Source organism: Apium graveolens, chromosome 6 (assembly GCF_009905375.1).
Source record: "Apium graveolens cultivar Ventura chromosome 6, ASM990537v1, whole genome shotgun sequence".
In the NCBI taxonomy this organism is placed as follows: domain Eukaryota; kingdom Viridiplantae; phylum Streptophyta; class Magnoliopsida; order Apiales; family Apiaceae; genus Apium; species Apium graveolens.
The window spans coordinates 81,267,721-81,279,216 of record NC_133652.1 but is presented as its reverse complement, the minus strand read 5'-3'; the positions used below and the strand labels follow the sequence as shown (position 1 = coordinate 81,279,216).

At 35.7% G+C, this 11,496-nt stretch overlaps 1 non-coding gene across 1 annotated transcript; it reads right to left on the bottom strand.

The window, feature by feature from the left end:
* Positions 1-5,255: 5,255 nt before the first annotated feature.
* On the bottom strand, positions 5,256-5,362 carry LOC141669274 (small nucleolar RNA R71). Its single transcript, XR_012553562.1, has one exon. It is a non-coding gene; the product is annotated as a small nucleolar RNA R71 (small nucleolar RNA).
* Between the last annotated feature and the right edge of the window lie 6,134 nt (positions 5,363-11,496).

Here is an 11,496-nt window from a genome sequence, read left to right as displayed (position 1 = left end):
GCTGCTAATGAAGAAACTACTGGTGAAGCTGCTGGTAATTTAGATGCTGATACAGCTGGTCCATCAGGACATGCACCTCAACAAACTGTTCATAAAGCTGATTTAGTCAAGAAGTTTGTTACAGGAGAAGCACCAGTATCTTGGAGTGAAACTCCTAGAGGAAAGAAGTGGGCTAAAGAATGGAACTCAGTTAGTTTTGTTCCTTCTGAAAAGATTCTTGCTGAGCATCTTGCAAAAGTTGATGAAATGCTGATAAATGATTATTTCAAGGCACAGCTGAGAGTTACTGCATTGAGTACAAGGCACCTTCAAGGTCAACACTCAATAACTCATGACAAGGTGAACAAAATTCAGGAAGCTCTAATCCAGCAATATATGAATGTGAAACTTGAAAAGAACAAATTTTTCAAGCCAGCCTTTGACAGAATTGCCTACTTTGAGAAAACTCAGGAGAAGCAACAAGCTCAAATTGAAGAAATTCTGAAGAATCAATCTTCTCACCAAAGTCAACTCAATGAGATCCAATCCTCAGTGGAATTGTTTGTCTCTCTTCTATTACCTGCTGATGCCAAAAAGGGGGAGAAAGTGATTAAGTCCAAATGCAAATCTATTCAGACACTGAAAGGAAAGGATGATGGAAATGATGACCAGGGAAACTCTGATAAGGGTAGAGGTCAAGGTCAAGGCAAAGGACTTTCGTCAAGTAAAGCTAGAATTACAAGTCAAGGAACAAGTTCTGATACTGGGAGAAGAATAAGTTCTGATACTGGTAAAAGGATAAGTTGTGGTGAATATCTAGAACTTGATGAAGAAATTTCAAAGCAGTTATTTCTTAAAGAAAATCCAGGAATGGACTTTGAGAGTCTAAAGAAAGAAGAAGCTAGACTCAAAGTAGAAGGTGTCAAGATAAAATCTGAAGCTTCTGTTGTTGAAAAGAAATTTCCAAAACCTAAGGGTATTGTGATGAAGGAAAGAACAAGTTCTGAGGCAACCAAGGCCAAATCACAAATGGAAATTGATCCAAGGTCCAAGGGTAAAGAAAAAGTTGATGAACTTGTAAAGGTTTATATGCCAGTCATGGATGAAGAAATAATTGATGATAAAGCAGATGTAAATCTTACTCTGATGCATAAGAAGATTTTTCAAACAACTTCTGACATGGCTCATGTTGTTCAGAGTCAAGATATAGTAAGTTCTGATATGACAGTGAAGCAAGCAACCTTTGACATAGCTCAAGTTGGCTTGATATCAGAAGATAAGGAAAAGGAAATCTCTGACATTGCTCATGTTAAACCTTCAAAGATACTCCTACCAGGATTCACTAAAGCTAAACAGGCTCAACCTTTGAAGACTGCAACAAGTGGTTTTGAATCAAGAGTTGTTACAGGAAAGGAAGCAAGAGATAAATCTGGGTTGGGTAGTTCTGATGAAAGAAGGGTACATAACACTACCAATGATCCAACTTCCTTAAGTGAACCAGGTGTTGGAGCAACTCCTGAAAGATTGAATCGACTTGAATCTGTACAAATGGTTTACCATACCTTCTTGAAAGAACATATCTTGTTATATTTTATGACAGATGGAAGGGTATACCAGATTAAAAAAAATGCTATACCACTGAAGTATTTTGAGGAACTGGAACATGTTATATTCCTACTTCAAGTGAAAGACAGATTAACAGATAGTGCTGCAGGGTATTTAAAGTCTCAAATTTAAAGACAGAAGAAGCTTTATATTGTAAAGTCTGACAGCACATACTGTCCTAAGTACAGAGATCACAAGGGTGATATTGTCGATATGAAGCCTAACTCTGCTAGGATTATAACTACTTTTCTGGGTTATAAGGCTATGGAATTCAATCTAGAGTCTGACAAGGCATATCTGATTAGACTAGATCAGGAGATAAGAAAAGCTAAGATAAATGATCTCAGAGCAGCTATTTTTCAAACTGGAGAAGATACAGCTGTATTGATAAATGCTAAAAGGAGGATGGTCAATGAACTTGAATATGCAGAGAGATGTTTGTTGAAGAACTATCTCAGGACAACTCCTGATATCAAAGAGATCAGAAGAAATTGAAAGTTGAAGCCAAGTCAAAGATCTACAACTACTTAAATTTTGAAGTTTATACAAACTGAAGCTGTTATTAAAAGTTAAAGATGGTAAAGCTGAAAGGACTGTAAGTTGTAGTTATCTAGTCAAGTTCTCATGCATTTGTACTTGATGTTTTTGACATCATCAAATATCTATTGAACTTGTATATTATGCTAATTTACAAGTTGGGGGAGATTGTTAGATATATTTGACATTGTCATGTGTAATATGATTTGTGTTTAGTTTTCAGATCTTACCTTACAGGACAAATCAGTACTTAACTGGAAATCAGCACTTATACTGAAGACAGAACTTAAGATATCAGAACTTAAGTTATCAGAACTTAAGGTTCAGAAGATATTTATCAGGAGATAATATCAGGACTTAAGATGACTTTCAGATAAGGCAGGCGGCTGATTGAAAGAAAAGAAGATCGAGACTAAGACAGAAAGAATTGTGCATGAAGAAGGAATTCTATGAAGAATAGAATACTTGGAAGAAAAGATAACTGGTTGATATATTTTAGGAAGTAGAATTATATTCCATATCAATTAGAAGATTATCTTGTAACTTTGTAGTATATAAACACAGGCATAGAGTTTACACTATAAGTGTTACGATTATCGAAGTTATTATTCTTTGTAACTCTAGCAGCTCTCGTGATTATTTGTTCATCACTGAGAGAGGACAGTTCCATATTGTAACAGAGTTTATTGTGTTAAATAAAATCTGTTTTCTGTTACTTGAGTTCTTATATTCGATTTGATTGTGCTAAACATTGTATTCAACCCCCTTCTCCAGTGTGTGTGACCAAACAACAATAATCTGAAAAATTTAAACAATCTTAATTATTTTACAAATCTAATTATGTTTGTAAAATGAGATAGAGTGTGTGAGAGAGAGAAAGAGGGGCATCACATATGAATCGTTACTCATCAAAATAGAAAAATAAGTAAAAAAATCAATAAAAAATATTTACTTGGAACTTATAACAAACATGTGGAGTGCTAATACAAATAACAAATCACAATGTACAAATTATCTATCTTAGATAAAAAAAATAATGAAATAAATTGACTTTGGATAAGAGTTATCACTGCAATACAATCGATTCATCTGAGAAATCACCTCACCTGTCAAAAAAATTCAAACATATGAAATGACATAAATGAAAAATTAAAAAGATAGTAAAAGATATTGATACATGAACATAAATTTGAAACAAATATATATATACTTATATATATATATAAATATATATCTACGCGGTCATAAGATTTTTTTTAACAAAATGAGAGGAGATAAAATGAGAAGAGATTTGTATAAGAGTAAGGATATACATGAGATCTAGTTTTTGAATTTCAAAATTAGAACCACATAGAAAGAGGAAAGAAGGGTTGAATAGTATTTGGGGAAAAGCAAACTTCTGATGAAAGCTTCACGTGAAGCTACAGTAAGTACTTACTAATATATACCATGGTATTGAATATTGATACACATATACGCATGCAATACTAAAATGTAAGGCTGTAATAAAATAACTATATAAATCAAATCTGGTCAAGTGGCAAAACGGTGTAAACACGGAATTATACGGTAGAGGACAATGTGGTCATTTACATAGGAAAAATACAACAGGTTTTATAATATAGATAGATTATAATTTTATTTTATATACATTTTACATATATCTTAAAAATTATAATTATAATTATAATTTTTAATTTGTAATTGTATTTATATACTCTTAAAACTTTATATAACCTTACTTTGATAATATTTTAGATTTTAAATTTTTTAAAAAAATTTAATACAATTTTATTTTTGAAAAAAAAATCGGTTCCTTCGGTCCAAAACCGGACCGAACCGAATTATTTCGGTTCGATTTCGGTTCAGTTCGGTCCCGTCGATAATATAATTTTCGTCCGGTTTGGTTCAAAAAAATTTGATAATTCGATTTTCGGTCTATTCGGTTCGTTTCGCTTTTGGACCGAACCGACCGAATGCTCTGCCCTACAAATGATTGTTGTGATGTCTAATATTAATTTTTGAACATCATGTACTGCGTATAAAACCTTAATCTGCATCTCAACAACAACAAATATAGAAGGGCTAATATGGTTGTTGGGCCTAGGCCTACTTAATAGAGAAACCCACTTAGAAGCTCAATTAGATTTTATAAATATGCTTATAAACACACATTAAAGAGGATCTAAAACATGATACTTTAACGACACTAGAAAGAGCTCTTACTTCTAGTAACAAACACACAAAATTCAACAGCCAAATTTACTTATATCAGCAGATTGAGCTACGGATACATAGATCAAGCTATATAACGTAACATATCGACCTTAATTCTTCGACCATATTGAAGAATGGCTGCACAAGCAAGGGTGCGATTCTGAATGCCAAGGATGTTGCCAGCATCAAACGAGCAGATAAAAACAAAGTTCCAATGGCTCTGGTTTCCTTATTCACAGAAAAGGAAGGTGCTAACAACACTGAACTACCGTGTCATTCGAATCCGCTTTGGCGCCGCTTTCGGGGACTCGTGGTTTATTTTTAGTTTATGTGCTTAACATTAGGGTTCGTTAAAGTTCACTGACTCGGATATTTTTCGTACTTGTTTTCGTGTTGCTTTTTGAGGTACTCTAGAGAGCGTGCATGCTAACGCGTTCTCGATCTCGTAAGAGAACACTGGATAAAGCGGAGGAAGTAGTGAAGAAGTTCTTGTCGAGGAGAAGGTAGAAGAAGAAGCTCTTATTGCAATGGGAGAACCTGAAGCAAATCTGAAAGCTTTGATGGATTACTCTCAACCGAAGACCAATGATATTCATTCTAGCATTGTCAGACCAGCCATCGCGGCTAATATTTTTTAGATCAAAGCTAGCACAATCCAGATGGTGCAGAACTCAGTCCAGTTTGGGGGTTCTCCAACGGAAGATCCTAACATGCATATTAGAGATTTCATCGAGATCTACGACACTTTCAAATTCAACAATGTTTCTGAAGATGCCATAAAGCTAAGGCTTTTCCCATTCTCTCTAAGGGATAAAGCTAAGTGTTGGTTGTATTCTCTACCACCAGGCTCTATCACCAAATAGGAAGATCTGGCTCAAAAGTTTCTAACTAAATTCTTCCCTATGGAAAAGACTACTGCAATCACGAATGCTCTTAGTCAATTTGCGCAGCAAGCGGGAGAGTCTTTGTGTGAAGCTTGGGATCATTATAAGGAGATGCTTAGAAAGTGTCCTCATCATGGGATACCTGACTGGATGATTATCAACTGCTTTTATAATGGCTTAGGAGCATAATCTAGACCCATGCTTGACGCAACATCAGGTGGAGCCTTATGGGTTAAGAGCTATGATGAAGCTTATGAGCTGATTGAACTAATGGCTGCTAATAAATACCAGAATCCTTCCCAACGATTACCTCAATGCAAGGTAGCAGGAATTCTGGAGGTGGATTCAGCTACTGCTATAGCTGCTCAGCTTAAGACTTTGACGATGAAGGTGGAATCTTTGGCTAATTATAGAATTAATCAGATCACTAGTGTTTGTGAGCTTTGTGCTGGTGCTCATGAGACGGAGCAGTGTGCTATTTCTAGTGAGTTCGTGATCAACTTTCAGAGGTCGCAGCAACCAGTTCCAGCCACCTATCATCCTAGCAACCGCAATCATCCTAACTTCAGCTGGAGTAACACTAGAAATACAACCCTAAACCTTATCAGCAGTATGCAACAAAGCAATACAAGCCTCCTGGTTTTCAAAAACCGTAATATGCACCAAGACAACAACTCCAACTGCAACAATCTAATGAAAAATCTGAATTGGAGGAGTTGAGGCTCAAGTGCAAGAGCCAAGCGGTTTCTATGAAGACCTTGGAGAATCAAATTGGGCATATTGCCAATACCTTGCTGAATCGACAACCTGGTACTCTCCCTAGTGACACAGAAGTTCCAGGCAAGAAGGAAGCTAAAAATCAAGTCAAGTCAATTACATTGAGGTCTGGGAAGGTTGTAACCCCGAAAAATCTCAAGTTTCGGAAGCTGAAGTTGTGATTGAAGAAGATGTGCAAAAGGAAGCAGAAGTGGAACCAATGAAGAAAACTATGGAACACACTCCTCCTGAGGTTAAAAAGGGGATAAATAGGTCTATCCTCCACCTCATTTTCCTAAAAGGCCGCAGAAGCAAAAGTTGGATAAGCAGTTTGTTAAGTTTCTGGAGGTGTTCAAGAAACTTTATATCAACATACCTTTCGCTGAAGCTCTTGAACATATGCCTAGCTATCCGAAGTTTATGAAAGGTATTCTTACTAGGAAGGTGAAGCTCGATGACTTAGAGACTGTTGCTCTCACGGAGGAATGCAGTGCTCTGCTGCAACAGAAGTTGCCTCCGAAGCTTAAAAATCCTGGAATCTTTACTATTCCTTGCACCATTGGAAACTTGTCTTTCAACAAGTGTTTATGTTATTTGGGAGCGAGCATCAATATGATGCCTTTGTCTGTCTTTAAGAAGTTGGACTTACCTGATCCAAAGCCTACTTATATGTCCTTGCAGTGGGCCGATCATTCTATTACATATCCATGAGGCATTGTGGAGAATGTCTTGGTCAAGGTGGACAAACTCATCTTTCATGCTGACTTTGTAATTCTAGATTTCGAGGAGGATAAGAAGATTACCATAATCTTGGGATGACCATTCTTTGCTACTGGCCGAACATCGATTGATGTGCAGAAGGGTGAACTCACTATGCGAGTGCTGGATCAGGATGCGACGTTCAATGTTTTCAATACCATGAAATTCCCTACTAATAATGAGGAGTGTTTAAAAGTGGAATTGGTTGATTCTAAGGTTACTTCAGAACTTTATCAATTGCTAAGGTTGTAATATCCGGGATATATCGTGTAATTATTTTGCTATTAAATGATTATTATGTGTGTTCAGTATCTATTCTGTGAGTTAATTGTTAAATGTTATCTGTACTTGGATATTCAAAAAAATATTATTAATTGAGTATTTTAATTTTTATATGTCCAAAATAAAACATAGATAATTGTCATATCTTCCTAATTAATTTTATGTTGATTTATGGATTTATAAGGATCATATGAAATTTATAAAATCTTTTTCCGAGTATTTAAAATCTATTTTATAAAAATGGGAACCAATCGACGTCATCCGTTGTTACGGTTTTGGAACCCGAAACTCTTCCGAGAACTCCTTCCTAACCTAATTGTAATATTCCGAGCATATTCCACGTTTCGACTTTTTGGATCCGGCGTACGGTTTGTTCTGCGCGGGTCCCGGCGCAACATTTTCGATACAATATTCATTTCGGTAAATCAATAAAACCCATATTTTCGATAAACGAGAGCTTTTTATTAAAATATCCCAATTATCACTTCTTAGTACGTGTAACCAGGCGCTGAGACCAAGACCGCAGTACAAATTGTACTGATTTGGATAATTATCCCGAAAACCGATACCGTTTGGATCAGTTTTTATAAATAAACGTACCGTTTTATATCCGGAATGATCCAACGGGATACTAATTTTCCGTAATTATAAATAGCGTTTTTCCGTATTTTATTTCGTATCAAAATCATTTGCAGATAGTTAATTCTATAATTTTCAGAGAAAAACCCTAATTACAAAAACTGTTCTAAGAATCAAACAGCAAAACGAAAGCGTTACCGATCTCTGTTTTCAAAGCTTGAGTAACCAAAACGAAGGATTTGAAGTGTTCTATCAGATTCTGAGCTTTGTTTCACTGCAGAATCAAAGGTTTATTTTCTGGAAATTTATTTATTTTCGAATTAAATTTATTAAAAATATAAATTTTTGTTCGGATGATTGTTTGTATGATTTGATGACTGCATGTTGTAGAGCTTGTTTTCCTGATGATTTTGATATATTATACGTCTGATTTGGAGTTCAATAACATGTTCAAATTTGAGTTTGATTTTCGAATTTTAAAATTAGGGTTTATAACCCGTATGAATGTTCTTAATTGAAATTTGGGGGTTTCTTATTCTGAAATAGATTGATGTTGTGGTATAGTGTATTATATTCTCTGTGAAATTTGCAATCTAGTCGTACAAGTTTCATGAATCAACGAGGTCTGTAGAGAAGGGAGTTCTGTTTTGAAGTTTACGTCGAACCCGCCGGAAACCGGCGAGTTTCTTGATCAAATTCCGGCCCAGTCTGTGGTTATTGATGAATTTTGATTGCAGATATAGGTTCCTGGTGTTGTGTAGTTTAATTCTGGAGGTGATGGTGGTGGGAGGATGCCGGAGGTGAATTCTCCGGCCACCCCCGACTTTTCCGGCGACTGGAACTGCAAAATTGCAGTTTGGTCCCTGTACTTTTGAAAACGATGAAGTTTGGTCCCCCAGGTTTCCAGACTTTGCAAAAATTGGATTCCTATTTTAAAAATATTTAAAAATCATATTTTCTATTTATTTTTATTATAAAAATTCTTTTTTAATTTCTGAAAATTCTAAAAAAATTAGTATTTTAATTCCGAAAATTATTTTTAATTCAGAAATAAATCTGAATTAATTAGTTAATTAATTTCAGTTAATTTTTAATCGATTAATTGGTCAATTAATTTGGAAATTAATTGATTAATTGATTTAATTTATTATTAATTGATTTTAATTAATTATTTAATTAGATATAATTACTTAAAAATGATTTAAAAATTTCAAAAAATAATTTCGAGCTTTAAAATATTATTCTAAATTATTTCCAAGGCTCGATAATTAGTATAAAATTGTTTCAGAGCCATAATTGGCCAACCGAACCCTGTTTATTAACCCGAAATTGATCCAACGACCCGTTTTAATTCCGAAAAATGTTTTAAAAATCATTTTAAATACCCGAAAGCCTATTTATGACCCGAGACTTCTTTATAAATAATATATCATTGAGTACGTGATGTATTATGTGCTATATGTGACTTGTTGATTAACTATCAGTCTATTTATTCAGTGTTTACTTGATTATTACATAACTTTCAATCCGTTAATCGGATTTGGGTAAAATGAAGGGTAGATAGAAGTATGTGTTGAATAGAACTCTATGAGTCGATTATTGATAGATGTTTATGATATGTGAGCAGAAGAGGCAAGGCGTAGGAAAGGAAAACAGGTAGTTGAGGAATAAGACAATTGTGATTGGAATCGAGAGCAGAATAGTAAGCTAGTACCAGACAAGTGTTCTGAACTTTCTTGAGATATTGTGGTACTTGATAATCCTGTGATATTGCAAGTGCTTTGAAGCACATAAATCTAAACCCTGATTCCAGTTATTGATCTTGAGCCGTAACCTGATTCTTTCTAGACCATTGATTGTTGTATACCCAAACACGAACCACGAATCTACGATACTACTCCACAAATACATACAAACTAAATACCAAACGCTGAACTGAATTACTTATATACTCAATCCATGATATCTTATGCTTTGAAAGACCAAATCCTTGAAACCTTGAAACATTGATTCATTTGTTATCCAATTCTTTCATTACCCAGCATCCAAGCTTTGAAATTACCTTATTGATCCTTACAAGGATTGAAACCCTTTCATTGTTAAACACTCATTATTGTTAATGATCCTGATTATTATTTATTATTGATTATTCAGTTATTATGTTAGAATTGGATTGTTTTTATAAAATTGTGGACCAGATTCGTGGTCAGACCATATAATGGTCAAGTTAGGCCAATGTGTGCCTTGGATCCAGTAGTTTGAGCAATGCTGTGTGCCTTGCTCGGGGTTAGTGCGTGACTGATCAGCAGCCTAACCTTGGTTTTTAAATTAAAAGTATAATATCCAATTCTAAATCATAATCCATTGTTCACTTGATATCATAATCATGTTCTATTGATGATCATTATTCTCAGTTTTGTCATTGTGACTTGCTGAGCTAGTTAGCTCATTTGTATGATGTTGTTTATATTCTTTCCAGCTAAAAAGGAACCAGTTGGTAACGAGAATCCCCAGTCCAGCGCGAGAGCTAGGGGTTCAGGTTGAGAAAGCTGAGCTAGTAGGCTTCTTTTGGAATAATTTAAGTCTGTAAAAGTTTGTAATAAAGTTTAATACTCAGTTTGAGTTTGAATAATTGGGATTTGAACGGTATGTAATATAAGTAGATGTGTGACTTGTGTGCATACTTTAGCCTGTTGCGATCTGTGGTAGTTGGTAAATAGGGTCACTGCATATTATTGTTATCTTTATTATTGTTATAAGCTGTTTATAAATAAGGTATGTGTATGTGTGTGTGGACCCCAAACTTCTGACCCGGGTTTGGAGGGCACCACAGGTTTGGTATCAGAGCTACAGGATTATAAGTCACTGCCACAAGCCTAGGTTGACGGGAATGGGTAGAGGGTTAGGATTAGAAGTAAGGAATAGAAAGATAGAACGTCGAGAGGTTGAGTGCTTCGGTATATCAGGTATTAGTGTAATTCACGTTATGGGTTGAGATTCTGATATTGCGATATGATTTCAGATAGCAGCGATGGCCGACTCGTTTATTCCCGTATCAGCTGATCACTCAGAGCCTTCAGTTGGAATGCCGTCTTCAGATTCACGTCCTGTTGTTCTACCAGTGTTGGCTATACTACCTCCATCTATGTTGCAGCCCATACCATTGCAGGCTATTCCACCTCCAGGCATGAGGCCACCTGTCAGAGGACCCCCACCTGCTGATTCAGGCTTTACTAGTCATTCAGTCACAGGAGTACCTTTCCAGTTCTCTTCCTATCATGTCCTATATCATCAGTTTGAGGCTTGCCTTATGGAGCAGCGATTCCTATAGGGTCAGATCCAGGAGTTATTGCATATCATGCATACCAGAGAGATGGGGAGTGGTGAGAGGCGACTTAGGGAGAGGCTCCAGGCATTTCGTAGAGCAGCTGCTGTGAGGATTGATGAGGCTACACATGAGGACATCACTCCTGATTTCTTAGTGGAGTGGGCTAAGTGGGTTCTAGAGGAGCTTGAGGAGATTGGAGGTCCAGATTTGCCATGAGCCAGAGATTTAGAGATGAAGATGCTGAGCAGTGTTGTTATGGTTATTTAGTATGTACAGTAGTGTGTAGTGTGTATCAGTAGACTTTTGAGTTGTCTTTATAGACTAGCTATGATGACTAGTGAGTAGGTTGTTGTACCCTTTTGCTTTTACTTCCGAAGCGTCTTTACGCTTGTACTACCTAAAACTTTTGATCTATATATATCAGTACCTTTTTCCTTTCCAACACTGTCATTTATTTTATTGCACCTGTTTTACCTTACCTTATCTATTGCACCAGTTATACCCCTGTGATACCATGTACCCTGTTTTCCATGACTGTTTATATTCTGTAAAGAAGCATGCAATTTACTT